This window comes from Labeo rohita, chromosome 14 (genome assembly GCF_022985175.1).
Source record: "Labeo rohita strain BAU-BD-2019 chromosome 14, IGBB_LRoh.1.0, whole genome shotgun sequence".
Taxonomy (NCBI): domain Eukaryota; kingdom Metazoa; phylum Chordata; class Actinopteri; order Cypriniformes; family Cyprinidae; genus Labeo; species Labeo rohita.
The window spans coordinates 15,623,715-15,647,586 of NC_066882.1; the positions used below are offsets into that span (position 1 = coordinate 15,623,715).

General features: G+C 37.4%; 1 protein-coding gene across 6 annotated transcripts in view; it reads left to right on the forward strand.

The window, feature by feature from the left end:
• lingo2 (leucine rich repeat and Ig domain containing 2) overlaps window positions 1-23,872 on the forward strand; it is a 334,869-nt gene that overhangs the window by 64,927 nt on the left and 246,070 nt on the right. The window contains exon 2 of one of the 6 annotated variants that reach the window (XM_051127711.1): window positions 5,801-5,839. The exons of the other annotated variants lie outside the window; for them this stretch is intronic. The gene's annotated coding sequence lies outside the window, so the exon portion shown is untranslated. The remainder of the gene's footprint in view (window positions 1-5,800; window positions 5,840-23,872) is intronic. 6 annotated transcript variants of the gene reach the window in all.

A 23,872-nucleotide genomic window follows, 5' to 3' on the forward strand; every position in this document is an offset into this window, starting at 1 on the left:
ATTTTGCAAGAGATGAAATCAGATCTGTTTGTTCAGACAGCTTATGTAGTCAATATCTGCTGCATCTACATCTGTTGCTATAATAATGATGTAAGTGTCAGCAAGAGACTTTCTGATATAACAATTGAGAACTGTCAGTGTGGAAATTTTTCCATTGCTTATTTCTATCAACTCATTGATATTCTAAACTTTCAAGGCACATGAGAGAATGTGTCAGACTGAGGTGTTTTACCCATTCATGCATATACTGTTTCCAAAACCAATGACATATTACCTCATTTGCTCTTTACTACATAGCAAATGTCATAGACTACTCAGCAAATATGTAATCCAAGATTCATTTAAAATGGTCAGATTAGGTTGCATTAAGCATCATGTTTCAGTAGGTTAATAAAATGTTGTTATTAATTAATTCATTATTAATATTCATAAAATAATTCATTGTAGTTAAATGGTTTATTATTTTAAATGAATAATTTATTCATTTAAAATGATGCCACTTTTACATTGTTTGTATTGCACTTCTTTGCGTTCTAAGCAGCCGTTATATTTGGAAATGTGTTTTAGGCAGTGCGTACTATTGAGTTACTTTGGTGCAATACACAGTCTGGTAGTGTGTGGTTATAAACAGAAGTAGTTTGTCATTCCTTTTTGTGTATGAGATATAGGAAAGGTGATCCATAATCACCAAACCTTTTATGATATACTTGATCTGCAAACTCTGCAGCTTAAATTGGAGAGTAACCTTGACTCACAGATATAGTGGAAGCCGTCAGGAGTGGATGTTCGATGCGTAGCTTTATCGGTGGCTGAGGCACACACCTAAGACGACAGACCATGCTGTCCACAGAATCCCACTCCTTATCTCTCCTTGTGCTGATAAGACTTACGGTTACCTTGGCTCTCTCACAGGTATTTATTTCTTAGATGGAGCTTTTATTGAACAAAGACATTCGTTACAAAAGAGGAGCCTAAATCGCATTTTTCAGGCTATCTCTGTCCCGCTGATACTCTTTTGTTTTGCATCTCCACTTCCGTGCACAATAGGAATGTAACAAGCCTACTGGAGTGTGCCGTCGGATGGGTGACCCTCTTGTTGTGTGCAAAGTCGCACAAAAGTGATGTCAACTACAACAACATTGTTGTTACTATGTTTTCAGGGCACAGTTGTGTTTTAACAGTGTGTAGTAGTTGCTGTGTGTAGCAATAGATCAGCCAAAACACTATAATAGCCTTTTCACAAAGCAAATTTTAGTGAAACTGCACATATTTACAAAGAAAATTGGTACTGTAGCATCCTGCGGTAAGTCACTTCAGCTTCTCTGGGAGGATTTGGGGTTAAGTGCCTTGCTCAAGGGCAGAATGTTGCAACTGGCAAACATGATTAAAACCGGATCGCAGGGTTGTGCAAAATTCAGAAATGAAAAATTGGCTCCCTTTCAGTTTGTTTGAGTTTGAAAATACCCAGAGGAGATTGTCTGTCTGTCTGTCTGTCTGTCTGTCTGTCCATCTGTCCTATATTTCTTTCAGACTGTCTGTCGCTGCCTGTCTATAATATCTGCCACGCTATCTATTTTTCTCACTCTGTCTGTCTACCTGCAGCTCTGTTTATCTGCATGTTGCTCTGTCCGTCTGCATGTTGCTCTTTTGTCCACATGTCACTCTGTCTGTCTGTTAGAGGCTCTATCTGTCTACATGTCACTGGCGGTCTATCATTGTGCAATCGTTATATGTTGCTCTGTCTATTTCTCTCTATATGCCTATTGGATGCTCTATCTGTCTACATGTCACTTTGTCGATTGTCAGTCTATCTTTGTGTTGCTCTGTCTGTCTGTATATCACTATATCTGTCTATTGTCGCTCAATCTTTATGTTATGTTTATGTTTAATCTTTTTACATGTCACTCTGTCTGCCCATTGGATGCTCTGTCTGAATGCCACTCTGTCTATCGTTGCTCTGTCTTTATATGTTGCTCTGTCTGTCTACATGTTTCTCTGTCTATCATCACTCCATCTTTATATGTTGCTCTGTTCATCTACATGTCACTCTTTGTATGTTGTTCTGTCTACATGTTGCTCTGTCTGTCTGTTGGATGCTCTGCCTATATGCCACTCTGTCTACCGTCGCTCTATCTTTATATGTTGCTCTGTCTGTCTACATGTTTCTCTGTCTATCATCACTCTATCTTTATATGTTGCTCTGTTCATCTACATGTCACTCTTTGTATGTTGTTCTGTCTACATGTTGCTCTGTCTGTCTATTGGATGCTCTGCCTATATGCCACTCTGTCTACCATCGCTCTATCTTTATATGTTGCTCTGTCTGTCTACATGTTGCTTTATGTCTGTCATCTATCTATCTTTATATATTGCTCTGTCTGTCTACATGTCGCTCTGTCTATTGGATGCTCTATCTGTCTACATGTCACTCTATCTTTAAATGTTGTTCAATCTGCATACATGTTGTTCTATCGGTTTATTGGATGATCTGTCTACATGTCGCTCTGTCTATTGGATGCTCTGTCTACATGTCACTCTATCTATATGTTGCTCTATATGCATACATGTTGTTCTATCTGTTTATTGGATGCTCTGTCTACATGTCGCTCTATCTGTCTATTGTCACTCTATCTTTTTATGTTGCTCTGTCTGTTTACATGCTGCTTTATCTGTCTACATGTTGCTCTGTCTGTCTATTGGATACTCTGTCTACTCTATCTTTATATGTTGCTCTGTCTGTCTACAAGTTTCTCTATCTGTTTAATTTATTATAATTCATTCTATTTTAATTTATTAAATTCAAATTAATTTTATGTAATTCCACATCCTGGTTAAAGCCTTAATTCCAATTCAGGAAAAAATACATTTTAATTCTAAAGGGATTGTCAGTTCAGCTTTGAATGGCACACAACTGTTACCCTGTTATTTTTGATAGACTATGTACTTTAAAAGCCAGAAGCACAGATGCAAATGGCTGTCAGACACACTGTAGCAATAAAATGTATAGTGTTATCTGTTATAAAAAAAAAATCATATTCTTGTGGATGGATTGGGGAAAAAAGTGGCAAGTCCACATTAAATGCTAATGGCCTCATTCACCGTTGAAAAAATAACTGTGCCAGCACCTCTTCCCCATGTTTGAGGAGAACTCTGGCACCTCGCCTGTCACAGGAAGACAAATAGACTCTCAGTACAGGAACAACATATCAGCCATCACACAGTCATCTGACAGTGCTAGGTCACTAAGTGAACAGAAAGAGCTGCGCTAAAGTGGGCAGCTGCCTCTTGCAGCATCCGAGCCAACTGTTTGGAACAGGTTTTTGCCCAGACCGGTGGACATTCAGCAAATCTGTTAACCACATGGGCTCATTACAGCAAGAATTACAGGCTCAGCCAGACAGGAGGCCTCCCGCACATAACAGCACAGCAAAGGTTAAAGTGATGTGTATATAAATGCATGCAAATACACAGACACACACAAACACACACAGAGATTCAGTATTTTTAAGACAGTACAAAGCACTTGCAGTCAGAACACGAGAGCAGGATTGTGTAGGCGTGTACTTGTAAGTTTTATGACTCACTGGGGCAAATGATACTGTAATCTCCAATCTCCAGTCTCCAGTTTTGTACATTTTGCTCGTATAAATCCTGTAGTCTATTTATAACGTATAGTGTTGTGTTTGCTGTCACATGTGTTAGTACTGGCCTGTGTATTTTATTGGAAGACCCTAGTAGGACTTTCTTACAGTTTCTTACTTTCTTACAGTAAAGCATCAGAGGTTTAATTATTATAATAATACCATTCGCTTTGCCAGTTTTCTGTTTAATTTTGATTACATTTTTAGTAATGGTACTTCAGCTTAAACTTATTTTCAGTCAGTTGACATTTTATGTATATAATGTATGTATATAAAGCAATGTTTAAAAAATGAGCTCGCTCTTTGCTTATAAGGTTTATTTTGTGTATTTATGACTCATAGTTCCACCAGGAGAGTTTTTGATGTATGAGGCTTCAGGGTGCATCTGGGCCCCAAAATGTCAAAACAACAGCACTGAAATGTGCACATGCAAGGCTGTGGTTCAATCGTATTTTTATCTAGAGTTATTTTCTTCTGCGCTTTATTTTTTACACAGTCGGTTGATGCATCAGTGCATTTGCATTTGCTTGTAAAACATCAGAAGTGTCTGGAGATTTGTGCTGTCTCAAAGGAACACAGCACCTAAGTATCCTCCTAATCCCTCCGAGATATACAACTAATTACCCTCATTACATGCAAATAAGCCTGACTGGCAAAACTCAGAACCTATTTAGATGTGAGGATGCAGCCGTTTTAATTGTGCACTTATGGCTGCATTGTGACGTGAAAATACTGACCGTCCTGTGAGGTCGAAAGGTCTTTGTATGTGATGCAATATCCCATAATCCTTTTCACCTGAGCAAGTTACTCTCCACCTGAGCTAATTAGACATACCAGGTGCTGTGCTAGATGCTAGACAGGAATAACATAATCACATCTGAGCAAAGGCTTCTGTGCTATATATACGATCCTCCACAACAGTGTCTGCTTGACAGTTTTTGTCTGTCAGACATTGCATCAGATTTCCTACAAAATTTTTAATCTGCTGAAGTTTCCGTCTGTTTACTCGTACTGTATTTTAAGGCAGGTGGGTTCTGTTATGAAATGTCTTCAGCAGGAGCATAAGTGGCATGATAGCTCCTTTTCAAGAGCGCCTTGGCATAAGCCAACCGGATTCTCTGACTTAATGTGCAAAGCAGAACTAAATCAGTCGCAACATGATCGGGCAGTGAGATACCTGGCGTTTATGTTGACACTTAACCAGTGGAGATTAAGTAAGTTTGTGAGTCTGACTATGTAATAAAAGCATTATGGTTTGCAAACTAAATGGGGCACCTTAAAATTGAAGCGGAAACCTCATCAAATATTAAAATAGCTCTGAGGGGAGGAGGTGGAGGACAGCTGCTCTTGCTTTCCTCTTTCTGGCTTATTTTGTCTTTCATGAGGGGAAGATAGTGTTTTTAAATGGTGTGTGAATATAATCTCATCAGGATATGACTGAGCTCAACATAGCTTCCTCATTTGTAGCCGTGCCACAGGCCTACATGTTTAAAGAATGTGAAAATTGGGTTATTTTTCAACTCTTGGATGTTGACAGCATCCACACACAGAAACAGAGAGGGGGAAAATCCCTTTAAGACATTATTTCTGTCCTAGGTTTGGAAAAATGGGCCAACCGTGTGTCTTGATGAGTGGCCCAATCCAAGCAGGCACGGAACCTGTTATGGAGAGTGCTAAATAATTAGCCTATCATAATGAGGGCTTTAAGTACCAGGGGCCAGAAAAGATAAATGAGGCCTTTTTGTATTCCAGATCATTTAAAAGAGTGGATAGCCATTATTGCGCCCTATAGTGAATATCTTTGAGAGCGGGTTTTCTTTTTCTATCTGCCTTTTTGCAATTATTATTTTTTTGTGGACCTGACTTGTCTCTTCTGTTCCTGAAGCCTGAATTTATATTAAAATTTAACTTTAAATAGGCCAACAAAATCAATCACAGCAGGATATGTTTCGGAGCAAATTTCTGTATAAGAATATGCCTGACCTCTCTCATAAAACATGGGTGCAGTGAAACACTGTGATTTCTACTTCTTTAATTTCCTTTTCTTTTTTTGGCCTGCCTCTCAAATGTTGCATTAAGAAGTACTCTAAATCTCATGAATTTAAAAGACAGAATTGACCCAGCAGAGTCATGTATAACCATTTCTCATTATTTTTCAGATGGAAATGTTCCGCCCATATCTCGTCCAATCTGTGGAGGTACGCTACATAATATATCATAATATTATAGTTTTCTGCAGGTCTCGTCTTCTTGTTGAGTGTTAATATGCTTGATGGGTGCTAATGAATTTCCTTGAAGCCAAGAAGATATCATTGCAGTGTTTAAGTTTTGATGGAATAGTTCATTAGAAAATTCAAATTCTGTTATAATTTGTCCACTGTCATGTCATTTAAACTTTTCAGCAGAAGTTAAGAAATGTAGACTGGTTGCTCTTTTCCAGTAAAGTTATGGAATAGAGGACTGGAGCTTTCAAGCTCTAAAAAGGATCCCAATGCACTAGTAAAGTAGTACATATGCCTTGATAATATTGGATGAAAAACAAATGTTTTTTTTTTATATATTTATTTTCATTTAATATTTATGTTGATATTCACTATTGAGTATATTTTCACTTGAACAAATCATTCAGACTGATTTTGTGAATCAGATCAACTGATTGCTTTCATGAATATGTCAAGGAGCGAGGGCTGCAAGATCCTCATTCAGTGCTATTGTATAGCTTCAGAAGACTTTGAATAATGAGTAATATGAACTACTTTTTAAATTATCTCACAGCATTGGAATGTTAAAGGACTAGTTCACTTCCAAAAAAAAAAAAAAAAAAAAAAAAATCCTTAGAATTTACTTACCTCCATGTCATCCAAGGTGTTCATGTCTTTCTTCAGTCAGAAAGAAATTAAGGTTTTTGAGGAAAACATTCTGGGATTTTCTCCTTAGTAAACGCCAATGTTGGCCAACAGGTTGAAGGTCCAAATTGCAATTTCAATGCCGATTTAAAGGACTCTACACAATCCCAGCTGAGAAATAAGGGTCTTATCTAGTGAAACGATTAGTCATTTTCTTAAAAAATACAAATGTATATACTTTTTAACCACAAATGTTTGCCTTTCACTAGCTTGACTTCACGCATCATGTTGGAAAGGTCACGTGCAGTTATATCTTCGTCTGTGTACTTCAGTGACTTAGAGTAGAAAAACTCCATGTCATTTTCTCCTCCGACTTCAAAATTGTCCAGCATCGTTGTTTTAAATTTTTTTGTAAAGTTTCCTTGCACGTTCTCTTTGTATATACTGGGTCGGCACTTTAGTCTACGTCTCGTGTGCGATTATATAATGTATGAGGTCGAGCTAGTGCGAGATGAGCATTTGTGGTTAAAAATATATCTCATTTTATTTATTTTTTTTAGAAAATGACTGATCTTTTCATTAGATAAGACTTTTATTCCTCATCTGGGATCGTGTAGAGCCCTTTGAAGCTGCATTAAACCTGCAGTTGTACCTTCAAGCCACTGATCCACATTTAAATCCACTATATGGAGAAACATCCTGGAGCTTCATTTCTTTTTGATTGAAGAAAGATCTTAAATAATATGGGGTGAGTAAATTATCGGGAAACTTTTATTCTGAAATCCTTTAAAGGCCTCAGCCTTCATCTATTTTAGTTGCGTTGAAATGCGCCTATATGTTTTTAAAAAAAACAAACAAACAAAAAAAAAAAACTAAAGTAATGAAACTAAAGTAATGTGGGCTTGAAAAAACATGGGTGAGTATATAATGACAGGTTTTTGTTTTTTGTGGTCAAACATTCTTGCATTTAAAAAAGTTTAGCAATATGCATCTTTTTTAGGTCTTAACTACATGAAGGAACTTCATAAAATTTGCACTATGGCAACAAGTACAGTTCAAATCTATCATGTCTATAGACATATAGACATTCTGCTGCTACAACCGCTCTAATTACAAGTATGATGGTAGTGATTTTCCCATGATAAACCCCTCTCATTTTAATATTGAGAATGAACTTAATGATGCATGTAGCAGATGGTCTGGTTTTCAAGTTCTCTCCCTCTCCCTGCTACTCATACTACGCAAATTTACGCACATGCTCTCAGTGAAAATGACTTTACAAATCAAGAAAAAAAATCTCACCATATGGCTGTCCAACCACACCTGGTTAGAAATGTAGTGCGCAAGTTGAAGGAGACAGGGAATTTTGTTCTTAGGAGTCCTGTAAAGGCCTAATTATGGATAAATGTGTGTATAGATGCAAGTTTTTGATGATTCAGTGCCTCAGCTCAGTGATCTTGGCATGAGCGCTTCCGGAAATTTTATTAAAAATCACCAGCATGGTCCAAATGGCAAAAGGCAAGGAGCAGTGCTTTCGATGACGCCGTTTTCAGTTAGTGTGTGTCTCGGCAGCGGTACACGGCCTTTCTAATGAGCGTCTGGCTTGGAGATGAGTGGAGCCCTCAAACCTGATTAGTTTCTCTCAGCAGCTCAAATAATGCAATCGCTCGTGCAAGATTACCCCCTCGCTGCCTTGGATATCTAATCTCAGTGTCATGTCACATGCCCATTGAAAGGTTTATGATGCACCCTACCATCCGCCGATGACAATAATTCATCATACCTTGTCCTAATGCTGTATTCATGAGACCAATGACATATGGAAATCTAGCGCACGTGCATATGTGGATCGGTCCCCCTTTTAACACCCGATTTAGAGGTTATTTGCCGCCCTGCACAGCGCTTCTATCTCTCGGGCTTGCAGTTTCCCTGGTGATCTCCTACAAGGACATCTTTTGTGCTGTACCACATCAGATGTGCGTCCCTGAGGTTTCATGCCGACAAAGGTCTCCTCAATACTGCCTTTGTGCTGTGGCATGTAGAGCGTCGCTGGCATATGTGCTGTGAACACTGCTGCAGTGTGTTGGAGCCCCAAGAGCCAGAACTTGCATTACAGAGACTACAGGGACATTTTGGTTCCTGTGGTTGGCAACAACACCTGCTCTTCAAAAATAAGATAATTAATGGCGCCTTTTACAGGACTAGTTTATGTGTTATGTGTTATGTGTGTGCGAATCTGTTTGTTGGTTGGACCACATGTCTTTAATTGTGTGGACAAAAGTTTTTCATATATAAATTAGCAGCTAAGTGTTTGTATATACGCAAAGTCACAAGTCAAAAGCCAACACTAAAGATACTAAAACAAACAGACACTGAATAAATCTAACTGCTAATTGTTGGTTGTCCCAAAGATAGCCAAACATATAAAATCTGAGATTAATTATAAATGAACCACAACAAAATTGATGATATTGTATGAGAGACAGACATAATCCATAAACTGGCAAACATTGATTGAAAATATACACTGTGGGTAGATGGAAACAGAAACCAGAAGATCTGGGCTGATGCTGAGAAAAAAACAAAAAAAAAAAAAAAAAACACAGAGAGGATAACACAAGGACAGCTAGTGATTGAAAACCAAAGATGGAGATATGGGGACAACGGGAGACAGGTAGTATATGGATACATTCAAGCCTAAAATATTCATACCAAAAGCAAAAAAAAAATCAATTTTGATATAATGGGGATGTTAACTTGTGCAACGACTGGTGGTAACAAACATACCTCTATTAAAGCAGAAATTTACTTTTAGAGGAAAAAATGACACATAATTTACTGACTCCCTTGTCATCCAAGATGTTTATGTCTGTCTTTCTTCAGTTGTAAAGAAATTATGTTTTTTTAGGAAAACATTTTAGGAATGTTCTCCATATAATGGACTTCTCTGGTGCCCACGAGTTTGAACTTCCAAAATGCAGATTAAATGCAAGTTCAAGACAGTTAGGATAGGTCAAAAAACTCCCATCTCATTTTCTCCACCAACTTTAAAATCACCCTACATCGCTGTTTTACTTTTTTTGTAAAGTGAGTTTGACCTTCCTTGCATGTTCACTTTGTAAAAACTGTAGAACGATTATAAAAATGTAGGAGAAAATGAGATGGGAGTTTTTGACCTACTCTAACTGTCTTGAACCAGACTGCAGTACAGTCCAGAGTACACGCAGAGCTAGACAAGACAAGCATTTGAGATTAAAAAGTATATAAATTGTATTTATTTTTAGAAAATAACCAATTGTTTTGCTAGATAAGATCCTCGGCTGGGATTGAGAGCCCTTTGAAGCCGCATTTAAACTGCATTTTGGAAGTTCAAACTCGCAGGCAAACCACAGAAGTCCACTATATGGAGAACATTCCTCAAATGTTTTCCTCAAAAAACAAAATTTCTTTACAACTGAAGAAAGAAAGACATGAACATCTTGGATGTCAAGGGGGTAAATAAATTATCTGTAAATTTTTGTTCTAGAGGTGAACTTCTCCTTTAAACACACACATCTTAAAATATTTGTAATAGCACTAAAATCATGACCAGTTTATAAAAACATTCAAGTGTAGGTTTAAGTTTATGAAAAGACTTAGTTTAGGTATTTAAATGAATGGAAAAAAACAAGGATCATTTAGCTTCAGTTCTTCAGTTTATTATTTTGTTTAATATTAATGTGCTTTAAACCAATAAACTGTCATAATTTGAAGGAAATGTAGCTCTTTATCATTTTATTTGTTCATGTGTTTGCTTTTTAACAAATAGATCAACTATATATGTTATAAATAAGGTTTATAGCAGGTGTAAACAGTGATTGACAACTATTAATCTGAAGGGCGGGGTCGGGTGGGTTTGCTATAAACCATTAATGCTCATTTGACCGGAGAGAATACAACCCCGCACCTCTTTTGCCAATGACTGTGTCACACCCCCCACCAAACACAACACACTACACCACACCCAGCATTTAGGGCACTATAGTGCCCCCCCTGCACCCAGCCACCATAGCCCTGCAGGGGGGCCCTAGAATTTACTTCCAGTTCCTAGCGCTTGCTCATAAGTGGAGAGAAAATATTCAAATCTGCAGCAAGAGTCATTCACAAAGTTCAACTGAAGATCAAAGATTCTGAACATTCTATTTATGTTAATGACTCTGTCATTGTGACATCATACTGCGCATTTGAATCTGGCAGTGTGTTCTGCCAGTACTATAGCATATGTGACCCTGAACCACAAAACCAGCCGTAAGAGTCAATTTTTGTGTTATTGAGATGTATTTGAGATACAACTATTTGAAAATCTGGAATCTGTGGGTGCAAAAAAAATCTAAATACTGAAGAAAATGTTACAATTTTAAAATTGTCCAAATTAAGTTCTTAGCAATGCATATTACTAAACAAAAAGTTTTAATACATATATACGGTAGGAAATTTACAAAATATCTTCATGGAACATGATCCTAATGATTTTTGGCCTGAAAAACCCATACACTGTATTAGTGGCTATTGCTACAAATATATCTGTGCTACTTACGACTGGTTTCGTGGTCTAGGGTCACATATTGTATATTGTATATTAATTTTAGTTACTTTAGTAACTAATGGTCCTGTCCTTTTAACACTTTACAGTGATGCCTAATCAGTAGGGATGTAACGATACATGTATTCGTACCGAAATGTCACGATACGGGCATCTCGGTTCGGTGCATGAGACCTCACAACGAATACAGGCAATTCACTCTCAATCCAAAAGGGGGCGCCCGCAGTAATGCAGCTCTGTTTGATAACCGCCGGCAGAAGACAGCAAATGCCAGGTGTTGTGCACTTGAAAACAAAGCCCATTAGACAGTGACCATGTGCTGATTCTGAACGCGTCTCTCACTGACAAAGGAGTATAACGTTACTTTAAAGGCTTGCGCACTCAACTGTCTGCGAAATGGAGCTTTGTGCTCTTGTATCCTACCTCTCTCATTCTGCACAAGTCCAACTATTCCATAATATTTCCATATTTGCAATGCATCCAAATGTTAAACTATTATTTATTATGTAAATTATAAACTTTGCGCTTCAGCCACGTTCTAACGATGACACAGGGAAGCGGGCGCGCTGATATTTGGTTCACTGTGTTTTATTTTGATAAAGTACCAACTGCCCTGTCAAGTTAGCAATGCTAGAAGGCTTAAACTGTTATGTTTTGTGTTTGTGTGTGCCAGTGCGATTACTTCAACTTTCCTCATACCAGCAAAATCAACTTAAACAAAAACCAAATAGAATGTCGCTTTCTAGCATTTGAGTTTCCTTTCTGTCACAAAACTCAACTGAAACTCAGCAAATATAGGCTATATAGGCTTTATTCCTTGTATGTATACATGTACTGCAGATTTGATAGCCTATATATGACATTAATTTGATATAATATTTAGTATTTTCACATGTAGGTGGACAAAATTGTAATTTGTACTACTGTCTGTTTAAAATAAATGAAAAGAAATCTAGCATAGTATTTTTTTTCATGTTGTACCGTAATTGTATCAAACCATGACCCTCGAACCAAGGTGCGTACTGAACCGTGACATCTGTGTACTGTTACACCCCTACTAATCAGGCAATCTACAGCCTAATTTTATGAAAGTTACTGACAGATCCTGGGGCTGAGAGTGGGTGCAAAGACATCAACCTTGTAAAAGGAAGAATAGGGAATGTGCTCAATCTTATAAACCACCTACTCCAAAGCAGCGAGGAGGAACAACAGCGGCGATCCAATTAGCTAGAAATCAGGGCAGCAGCTCAATAAGGGGCTTTGTGTAGGATTGCGAGGCTGTAACACAGAGTCACCCTAATGGGTCATTGAGAATGACTGATCACTTGATGCCTCATCTTTGGCAGGTGGGGCCCTACAGAGCCCTTTTTATAGATTAGAGAGAGACCATCCATTCCTCCTTCCTCTCATCCCCTCCCGGAATGAATATTAAACTGCCCTGAGTTTTCCAACTTGTTCGCAGCTTTTCCTGCTTGGCCTCTATAGCTTCTCTGGACAGAGAGTTTATTTATATCACCAGGTATGCCTAGCTAATCTCTCTCAGGACAGTGTAAGGAGATGGAAAAAACAAGACAAAAACAGAACACAGCACCAGATTTGCAGGTGTAAAGCATCCTAAAGCTGACTCACAGACACTCAGGCCTCTCTGAGAGGAAATGCAATGAGGGGCTGAGAGAGAATAAGGGCGGTCATAGAGGCCAGGAAGAAATGAGAGAGTGGTTGGTAATGCCCTAGCCAATCAACATCTGCGGTCTTTTAGAGGTGATTCGGGAACAGGGCCCAGAGTTGCAGGAGGGAGCCAATGCTGGCAGCCCAGGCGGCTAGCTAATACTGGTTTCCTTTTTATCCCATCTGGTAATATGTATTCTAGTCAGGGAAAAAATCACACTGGATACACTGTGCAAAAAATAAATAAATAAACACAAACTAAACACTTTTTTTGTCCTTTAATCTTAAATCCAACTTTGACTTAAATAATAATCCACTGTGAGTATCTGCTAAATTAATAAATGTTAAATGTAGATGCACATGGCGATCAAATTGACATTGGCTAGTAATTCACACAGTGTTGAAAATGCCATAACTCACATCGTTATCATGACTTTGCTATAGGAAAAGATGAAGTTGAGGTGTGGGACTGAGAAGAGGTGGTGTGGATAGAGAGAGAGGTGAAAAGGAGAGTGGAGGAGGTAGAAAGATGAAGGGAGAGATATGATATGTCGGAAGAAGTGAGGGAGGAAGCCAAAGTATAAGGCACTGAAAGAGATGAGGAAAAAGCCAGGGGAGATGATATAATAAGAGGTGAGAACTCTAACTGGCAGTGTTATGAATCACGGTCTGTACTTGAGAGAGGCTGGACAGAGAGTTTAGCCTAATGTGAGCTGATCTACAGTGACTTCAGTCTTTAAAAAAAGGAAAAGAGGCAATGTCATTGGTCAGTGTGCCACGGTCAATGTCGTTGCTGAACTGTGCTGTTTTCTGTTTTGTCTAGGGGCTGTACTATATGTGTGCCAAGTGTGGATTTTACATTCACACTGTCTGTTCACTCTGGAACATATTGTATGATGTGAAGAACATTCTTCAGGCAGACAGAAATGAAAGGCTTGATGAATATATGCATGTTTGTGTTCCTTTTGTTATGTTTTGTAATCACTGTTGAACACACAGTAGTATCGTTTTGAGAGCAAAAGCTTAAAATTGGCTGAGAAAGACCGTAAACCTCAACTTTGTTTGATTATCGGGCCAAACATAATTTCTAAAGAGTATTCTAATATTTTATAGCTCTCTCTTTTATTATCTCTCTTCTCATATGTATTTATAGAAACTGATATTAACAAGCTGTACTGCTCTCTCTTTGTTAAATATTATGAGCTGGAGGTCCCTGTGGAAGGGATAGCAGATGAGAATAGCTGAGATATTCTTTCATAGGGCTCTGGTATCCTCTTCAGGCCCCTGACCTTGAGAGGATGGAGAGGTAGCAGAGTACTCTTCACTTTCATGGCCTGGTCATTCTACACCTGGAGGGAATCAATAGACAGCAGCTGGCAAGGATAAACTCTAACATCAGCTCTCTCCGGCTGTACTGCCGGTATATGTGCGAGTTACATACTAAGAAACTGACAGTTTGACAGTTATTTGCATTCTGTCTGGACTCCAATTTGGCTTTTTCTTGGGTTTTGTTTATGATTATCTGAAAGTGCGAAGTCGTCATATACGCCTGAAAAAGTAACAGTTGCTTCTAGTACCGTAGCAGCCAATGTGAGACACTGTGGTTGGTCTAGAAACCTAGCGTTCCTGATTCGTGTTGAAATTGTTAGGGGAATTTGAAAATAATGAGAACCAGAACCCCTTAGTAGAGGCTAATCTTTTAACTTAATTCCTTAATGGTTATTTAATCACTAAGGTAGATCCAGAATAACAATCAAACCACACTAAAGCAGTTCCTGTTACAAGTACGCTTGTGTTATGCATATGGATGCAACACGTGTTAAATTAGATTTCCATTATCGCTCTTTTTTCATTATGTATAATAAAATGTTTAATGTATCTATTAAATATGTACATTTAGATATAAAATCCATTTTACGTATACATTTGAGGTCAAAAGTTTACATACACCTTGCAGAATCTGCAAAATGTTAATTATTTTACTAAAATAAGAGGGATCATACAAAATCCATGTTATTTTTTATTTAGTGCTGACCTGAATAAGATATTTTACATAAGACGTTTACATATAGCCCAATAGAAAAAATAATAGTTGTATTTAAAAAAAATGACACTGTTCAAAAGTTTACATACGCTTGATTCTCAATACAGTGTTGTTACCTGAATGATCCACAGCTGTGTTTTTTTGTTTAGTAATAGTTGTTCATGTTTGTCCTGAACAGTTAAACTGCCTGCTGTTCTTCAGAAAAAAATTTCAGCATTTTTGTGTCATTTCCAACAATGACTGTATGATTTTAAGATCCGTCTTTTCACACTGAGGACAACTGAGGAACTCATATGCAACTATTACAGAAGGTTCAAACACTCACTGATGCTCCAGAAAAAGAAAAAACGATGCATTAAGAGCCGGGGGGTGAAAACGTTTGAATTTGAAGATAAGTGGTAAATTTAACTTATTTTGTTTTCTGGGAAATATGTAAGTAGCTGTAGTCCTTCTAGTGTAGCTAGTAGCGTCTGTAGCTTCTGAAGGGCAGTACTAAATGAAAAAAATATGATAATTAGGCACAATAAGAAAATGTACACATTTTTATTCTATTCAAAAGTTTTAACCCCTAGCTTTTAATACAACGTTTTTCCTTCTGGAGCATCAGTGACTATTTGTCCTCAGTGTGAAAAGGTAGATCTCAAAATCATACAATCATACAGTTTTGGAAACAAGAGACTCGTGAGGCAACAAGAGAATCATTCAAGCAACAACAACGTAAAAATCAAGCGTATGTAAACTTTTGAATGGGGTCATTTTTATAAATTCAGCTATTATTTTCTCTTGTGGACTGTATGTAAATATCTTTAATGTGAAATATCTTATTCAGGTCAGTACTAAGTAAATAACATTTACTTTGTATGATTCTTCTCATTTTGGCAAAATAATTAACATTTTGCAGATATAAATATTTATATTATTTGAGCTGTAAAATTTGGATGGTGTTGCACATTTTTTTTTTTTTTTTTTTTTTTTACTTTGAGTATTTTAAAGTTTACGGATTAATCTCATTCCCTTCCACAGCAAGTGTCTCACTGTAACAGTTGTTTGAGTAATCAACATTATGCCACAAATACTCTTGTATGGAAGCCTAAATATTCCTAATAATTTCCTAATAAAGTCACCAGTGGTGTGTAATTCCATTTATTTACTTCCCAGCACCACATTTTGCATTTGGCAAGTGTTAATGGTAAACCGTTACTGTAGAGAAATGCTGTCTTAACATATTTACTTTGTGCATGTATGGGTGTTGCTGACTAAGTTATGTAAGTTTAGAACATAATGTTTTCTTGGCAAGAGTGGCAGGAATGGCCCATGTGTTTTAGCAGCGGGTTATTGGGCTCTGCCCCTGCAGTTCTGCAGAACCGTAAATAACGGGCAGCAGACGGCCATCGGACAATGGGAAACTGGAGACAATGGGTTGGGGAAGAGGCTGAGAGCTTCAATAAGAAAAAGACAGTTTTGCTGTCGCTAAGACAAAAAGAGGCGAGCGGCCATTTGTTGTTAGAGAACAGAGGGGGGGATTGTGGAAGAATTGTAGCATGACATTGGGAGAACAAAAAAGGCAAATACTGCAGAAAGGAGATAAGCTGCAACCGTGGAAAAGGTGTGAAAGAAAATAATTTTAAAAATTAGATGCTTTTTTTTCCTCTAAGGGAAAGTAGCTTAGGGAAATGTGTTCCCTATTACCCCCATGCTATTTCTGTGAAACTTTGACTGAGTTCTACGTAAATGAGCAGCCACTGATGAGCAATGAAATGAGCAAACTCGGCACTAAAACATTACTCAAGTTAGTTGTTCTGATAACCTGAAAGGTTGAACCTTCTCTTTGCTTTGTCTTCCCAACATTTATCATCCTTCTTTCTCTGTGGTAACCCAATAATACATTCTCTGTTTTCTTGAGGAAATAAGACAAACCCGCTCTTCTCAAACCCTCAAACTTTTTTTATGCTCAGTTGTCTCACTCAGGGAAGAGGAATGGTGCAAGGGTGGCCTGTCCTCCCTGTGGGGAGAATTGAATTAGTATGTTTTGTCCTGCCCTTACACAAAGACCTCTGATTCAGCTCACTAGAGGTCTCTGGATAATTCAAAAGATCCAACCAGGTGTGTTAGACAGTAGCTGAGACACGTTCTTGGGGATCTGCTATGCTTTGAAATGAGTCTGTTGCGAACCTTTTCTTTCTAACTGACTCAGCCACATAATTCTCGCATAAGCTTCACCCGAATGATTCATGGGAATGCTCAAGCAAGCAGTAATTGAAATAGACCTTTGACTGCGAATGAATAAACATTGATTATAAATGAGAATGCGAAGCACAATCATTTCAAGAAACTAGGGAAAGCTTGCTGGCTCGGATGAACAGACTCCTATTTTGTTTGATGTGTTTACAAGAATCTAAACTTGAAACATCCTTGAAAGATATCCAAAGGATCAAAAGATGTTGGTTATTTATTTGTTTTGCATGATAGATGTGCTATATTAAAGAGAGAGTTCACCCAAAAATGAAAATTTTGTGATCATTTACTCACCCTTGTGTCGTTCCAAACCTGCAGGACTTTCTTTACTCTGCAGAACACAAAAGAAGATATTTTGACAGGTAAAAATGTTCATTTTTGGGTGAAATGTCCTTTTAAACCAGTGTCATCGACAAGGGGTTTGCCTTTGACGTTGGGCTGGGACTAGCAGGCCAAACATTTCGTTACTTTTAAGCAAAATTGTTGGTGGAATTTAAACACTAGTCTCTTTGTTGTCTGGTTTCTGTCAGGAACTCACTTAATTATACATCTCTGCTTTTACTGTAACTAGCGATTAATCAGCTCTTACATAAGCATCCTGTTAAACTCGTTGTTGAAGGGAAGCTGTTAGCATTTATATACTGTACTTTGGTATTTATCAGTACAATTCACACAAAACCAACTAGAGCCAGCTCCACTCTTCAATTAGCACCAGGCAAATAATTACAGTATTTGTAAATGCAAGAGATTAGCCAATAACAATGAACAAAAGTCCACTGCAAACATCCATTAAGGCATATTATTTTCACTGAGATGATTTGTCTACAGGAGCATAAGCATTTCATCTTTCTTTTATCTATTTAATTTTCCATCAAACCCCTTGTTGACAAGAAGCTGTTAGCATTGATATAGCTGGAACTTAGCGTTCCAGTAAGTCTCATATAATGAATACTTTCTTCTGTGGGAAAAAAGAAGATATTTTGAAAAATGTGTTTTTGTTAAAGATATAGTTCATCCAAAAATGAAAATTCTGCCATTATTTACTCACCCTCATGTTGTTCCAAACCGTAAGACCTTTGTTTATCTTCAGAAAACTAATTAAGATATTTTTGATGAAATGGGTAGTTGCGTTGCTGTCTATACAGGGTCAGAAAGCTCTTGGATTTGATCAAAAATATATTAATTTGTGCTCTGAAGATGAACAAAGGTCTCATGGGTTTGGAATGACATGAGGGTGAGTAATCAATGACAGAATTTTCATTTTTTGGTGAACTATACCTATAATATAATGAAGGTCACTGTTTGAACCCAACATTATGTGACAGAATTTTCATTTTGGGGTGAACTATACTTATAAAATATAATGAAAGTCACTGTTTGAACCCAACATTATATGAACAGCAAAGCTGTTCAGCAATGTGGATTCACTGATTACGGACATTTTAGTTTTAGACAAATATCATCCTTTTTTTAGTCATATTTTTTGTCTTTCAACTTGACTATTCTTTATATCCAGACAGTATTTCCTCACATATTCGTTAACTCTAGCCAGTATTACTTCAAAATATCTTCATGGGCTTTTGTGTGAACTGTCCCTTTAAAAAAAGTTCTTAAAATGACATGCATTATCTACACATAGCCATCATGTTTAAACGTTTACACCGTAATCAAAGCTAATATTTTAGCACAGATGCATGTGTGCTAGTGGTCTGAACCTTAGTCAAAATGGCAGAAAGCTTTCTGCGTTTTGTCCCCGCTCTCAGAAAGCTTCATTAGACCCCATCATGTCCCTGCAGAGGAAGTGGCTTTTATCTGGCAGGAATTGCAGTGGCACGTTGCAGAATCAGAGGAGCATGAATGTACACATGGAGTGGTGCGCACAAGCTTATGAGGAACAGCAGGTAAGCAGCTGCACAGCCGCTGCATTGCAACACTGGGCTCAAGCTCATGTTTAATTCAGGAACCCCTATAAGGGTGCACAGAAGGGCCTAAGTACACTTCCATTCACTTCCATTTTGTTGCATATGCTCTGTTTATTTTTGGGTCACTGACTAGAATAAGTCTAAACATGATAGCGGGGGCAGGAGTGCGTTATTGTAGTATGCGATGATTGCAGGTGCCTAACCAAAAACGGTATTTTTCCTATGGGACGGGCGGTAATGTTTTTTGTATAATACATAAATGTAGGTATGAGTCACAGTTGCGCCTCAAGTTGAGCGCCTTATGGCTCTGGTGATTTCCAATCGGCCCTTTTGACGTTGAATGAAGATCGGAAATAAGGATGATGGGAAGGAAAAGAGAGAGCCGACAGCTTATCAGCTCACCTGTGTCTTATCAGCGCCCCTTTTACAGCTTCCCGCATTTCATGCAGATCTCGTTGTGAGGCGAATCACATCTTTCCACTTTCCCAGACGTGATTGGCATTCATGTTGCCTGTCTTCCTCTGCCTGGATTGGGTCTGGGAATGTGTAATCCTGAAACGTGAATGCCTCTGGGTAGAACAGATTAACCTATAACTGAGAGCCAAAACTATCAGGATATGCTTCATTCCTAATTTCTCGAAGAATTAGCACGCAAATATCTTATCCTTTGAAACAGAATGAGCCTAGAGTAAATGAGCATGTGTCATCATGAGACTGTGCCATGTTGTGATTACAGATACAGGTTTTCTCAACTGATTTTACATATTTTGGCAAACTCGATGGCGTCCAACAGACTCGTAATTTAGCAGAATTGTTTGCATAATATGTTTTTTTTTTTTTTTTTCCCAAGCAACTGTTTTTAGATAAACAAAATAAGAACATTAAAGCTAATCAAGCTGTTGTTAATTCACTGAACGTTTTGCTTTTAGACAAACATGTATCATGTAAATGTTCCACAGTGACAATCCATAAAATTTATTTTTTTCTGTATGAATTGTTCATTTTTAAGTTTTTTGTTTGTTTGTTTGTTTGTTTGTTTTAGTCATAGTTTAGACCAAACATTCGTTAAATTTAGAAAATATTTCCTCACATATTCATTTCATTTTTACAGTTTAAATAAAATGGCATTTTAGTAAGTAAAATAGCAATGTAGTTAATAAGAAAGAGCTAAATTAAACCAAATGTTTTAATAATATTTTCTGTTCATATTTTTTAGTCAATTGGATGGAATATAAAACAAAACATTTTAAATGTTTTTTATATTTTAAAATTCAGTAAATTTTACATATTATATTCAATAGTTACCAACACAATCAGCGTAAAAACAGTGAGTAGTGATATTGATGATGTGTATATACAGTATCTGATTACTTTCATATATATATAATTAATTAGATCTCAGATGCGAGCAAATTAATTAAACTGCTAGCAAAGCGCTTCTGTTTACCAGTGTTTATTTACTGTTCAGCTTTAGCTCAAGTGGCTTAGTCCTTGACTTCAGGATTGGATTATTTTAAGTGCCCCTTTTATTTCATTTTTTCAAGGTTCCAACACGTTATTTGGCAACCCAACTGGACATAACTGGACAGAACACATGCTGGGTTATTTTGACGCAGTTGGTTGGGTTAAAAATTTTATCAAAACATGTTTGGTTATTTTATTTAAGTCAACTATTGTTAAAAAAATTATTATATTGCCGGCTCAAAATGGACTGGAACTTATAAAACACACACAGAATTACTAGACCCAACAGCAATTATCAAAAGATGAACATTTATTAAGCAAGAACACATGGACAAAATACAAGACAAATTGAATTTATTTGGATGAATACAGCATAGTTTACAATATTACTTAGATTTAAACTCGTTTAACAAGCATTTATAACATAAAAAATGTAGCATTTAAAAGTAGCATTTTAATTTTAGTGTATTCAACTGTTCTCTGTAAACCATTCTCTTTTTACCGAAATAGTGCTAATCTTCTGCCGGTGTGTTGTCGAAATCTGAGCCGGTAAAGGGCTGCTGCAAACTTCAGGCCGGCGGGGTAACTGCAAACTTCAGACCATGGCCTCACATTTTACTCGTAGCTGAAAGATGCTGTTATTAACTCCAAAACCTGCCCATAAACAAACAGTACTGAGATTAGAGAACATATTTTAATATGAAACTAAATTAAACTCAAAACAATAATGAATAAAATCCATTTATTTTATGCAAGGCAAAAGGAGTTTCCATCCTGCGAAACAACTGCTGCTGACGCAGCTGACTGACATGCGTTGACTTGCGTTGTGTAAAATTAATACAATTTACAGCACAGTAAAAACTTTACAAATTACATAAAATGTACACAAACCTTTATTTTGCTGAAGAAGTGCACCAATTCGGCGGAGCTGAGAACCACTCTCTACTGTACTAGAGGACTCAAAAAGCCCACACTCTGACTGGAACTCAGCAGCTGGGTTGTTTCGTCAGAGACGGGCTCAACCCAGTGGTTGGGTAGAAAAAAAATAACCCTGTGTTAAATGACCCAGCAGCTGAGTTACAGAAAAACTACCCAGCACCTGGGTAAAAAATATTAAAAATAACTCTCTAAAATGACCGGGCTGAACCCAGCAAAAAAACCCCCAAAAAACGAGCATAATATTGTTTTGGGAGTCTCCTACAATAGGTTGCCTTTCGCTTTAGTTTTCTCAAAATATGCATTAAATATCACCTCGTTTTTCAGCGATTCTCAAATGATTGGTTCGAAACAGTTCAAAGACTCAGTTTTTCTAAGCCCCTCCTTTCTGTAAGCCTACTCTGCTCTGATTGGTCAGATGGCCCAGTCTGTTGTAATTGGTCTACCTCATACAGCGGGTCACAAATGATACACCCATTGTCATAGTTCTGTATTTTTAACGCTTGATAGAAAATATAAACATCTAATTCTTGCAGGTTGTGATTCAATGGAGTCAGCTGGTCCAAACAAACTGAGTACTGAGACATCTTTCAAGAGCAAGCGTTTTGTGAATCCTGCAAAAGCAGTCGTCAGTAAAATGACTCAAGTTACTCGCGGCTGGCCAAGAACATAGGTGGGCATTATGCAAATGTGTTTGTGGGATTCGAATTTCTAACAACTTGTTCAGGGTGTTCAGAGTCTATTTTTTTTTTCTTTTGAGAGACAATAATTTTCAGCTTTAGAACTTTGCAGATCGTTTACATTCGCATACAGCTACATTACACAGCTATACACACTGCATGGAAGGCAATATTTGAAATGGCATAATAGTGGCACTTTAAAATGATCATATTCTTTAGATTTTGCACACACATGCCTGAGAACCTCTTTGACTGTTTGGAGTAGAGTTACTTTGTCATAGAGGTAACGGTCGAACACTTTCCATCTCTAAGAGGAGAAGAAATGGATTCAGAAATGGAGAGTGTGGTGGAAAGTGATTATACAATAAACCACTCTCACACCATGACTGCATGGTGATTGGACATTGTTCTAAACCGCAAGAAACCCTTAGCTTCAGCTTGTTCCTGTGGAAATAGGATGAGAACTGTAAAAGAAATTAGTCTTGCTATATTGTACGGCTTCATGACAGCACAGATGGTGATGTTGGATCCTTGTTGACCATGTTTAGCCACTCTCATTTAGAAACCATAACTCATTACATAGTCAATTAGAGTGACTCTCATTTCTTTGAGGCTCTTCTCTTCTTCCTACAGCTCATTTCTTCTCGTAAAACATCTCCTCTTGCTCTTTCATCAACTCTTTAAATGCCTTGTCCTCCTCTTCTCACATCCTCTGTTTTTCTCCTATCATCTTTTTCTACATCCTCCGCCCTTCCCCGCCTTTTTTTAAGTCCTTCTTCCTGTTCACTCTCCTCTCTCTCTCTCTACCCACTCCACCTCTTCTCAGTCCTACACCTCTTCTTTTTCTCCTCACTCTTTCTCCAGGGTCCTCATTATTTCTTTGCTCAAAGTTTTCTCACATTTTATACATGGCAAAGTCATGACAGTTGAGTGAACTTTTTGGGTAAATTCCACTTTTGTTTTTGTGAGTCAAACTGACGCTGCAGATGTAAAGTTGATGACATTTGACAACATGCAATGTGCGTTTAAAAAAAATGGCTTTATTTTTTGTTGTCAGTGTTAATGGGATAGTCCTGGAAATAATAATTTTGCTATAATTTACACACCCACGTCAATCCAAACCTACGGTACTGTTCAGAAGTGCTTTAAATTGTTGTTTTGTAATTGTTAAATTGTAATTTCTATTAAAAAAAAAAGAAAAAAAACCCCAGACTTTTGAATGGCATGTGATTTTTTTCTGCAGAACACAAAGATACTTTAGACGGAAGTGGTTTTGTCAATATATTGAATTTTTGGTTATAAAAACATTCTTCCAAATATTATCTTTTGTGTTTCACGGAAAAAAGAAAATCACACAGGCAAATTAATGATTGCAGAATTTTCCGTTAAGCCTGGAAAAGTTTGCTGACCTTGAATTGGAGAAATGTGCAAAATCACTTGAGGAAAAACTGTAAATGTGTATCTGTCACACTGAATAGAGAGGATCGTTGCTCTCGACACTCTTGTGTTAACACTAACGCAATTTTCTTGTATCACATTTCTAGCCTGTGGTTTCCAGAGGACAAACTGAAGTACGGGAGCAGAAGTAGTTAACCAAAGTAATTGAAACCATGCAAAAAAAAAGGTGATGAACAGAAAATGTGAAACTTGAAGCTATAATTTGTCGAAATGAGCTATCTGAGACTACAGTAAAAGCACTTAGCGTTCGCAGAACGTGGGAGGGTATATGCATTTGTGTGTATCTGTTAGGAAAGTCGATTTTATTGCACAAATCAAAAAACAAAAGCAGTGCAAATTCAATGGTGTTGACAGTGACTGTACATTAATGTGCTTATGCAGGCAGATTGTCTGGTT